Genomic DNA, 807 nt, shown 5'->3' with positions numbered 1-807 from the left:
GACCCTACTATTTCACTGCCACTAGTACTCTAGCCTAGAAATGGAATCTACTATAGTAGTGGCCCCAATTATTTATTAAAAAAAAAAAAAAACTATAGTAATGGCCCCCATTTGCCTTTATTGTCAAACCGATCGGATCTCCCATTTTGATACATGCTGCTCATTTAAATTTTTGGTAAGGCTACACTCATAAAATGTGACGATTTCCCTATTTCACAATTATGGCGGAAAATACAATTCTATCTGGTGTATGTACACGAGTGTTTAATAAGAAGCCTGTGTTTTTTCGTAATTGACTGATAGAGAGGTAAAAAAACAAAAACAAAAAAAAAAAGTTGATTGATCCTTGTAAAAAGTTGTGTTCACTCGCATTTGACCAATTTAACAATGATGAAAAATATTATGGAAAAAAAGTTGTGTAAGTTAAATTAATGTTGTGAGATTAGTCAAGTTTATACTTTATCATACATATTGATGTACATAAATAATTTTAGATTAGGTTTTCATTTGTTGTTACTTGTAAGCTTGAGAGATAAGCATACTTAGCATAGAAAAAGGGATAAAATAAAGAAGAAAAGCTAAAGGAAGCTTTTGTAGATTAATAACTTTTATATTTTGCCAGTTGAAACTAAGAATTTTATGTAAAGATGTGAGAGCTGAGTTACTTATACATGGGGTTATAACAAAATTGAAGGGTGTGAAAGCCTAGGGGTACACAAGTTTAATCGACTTGTAATGGACACAAAAGAAGATATAATGAGCTGACAACAATGTTTGCAAGTAATCAAGATAAATAATTCTATAAAG

The sequence above is a fragment of the Quercus robur genome, chromosome 12 (genome assembly GCF_932294415.1).
Source record: "Quercus robur chromosome 12, dhQueRobu3.1, whole genome shotgun sequence".
NCBI lineage: Eukaryota > Viridiplantae > Streptophyta > Magnoliopsida > Fagales > Fagaceae > Quercus > Quercus robur.
The sequence above is the reverse complement of the archived record's forward strand: the minus strand, read 5'-3'. Positions refer to the sequence as shown.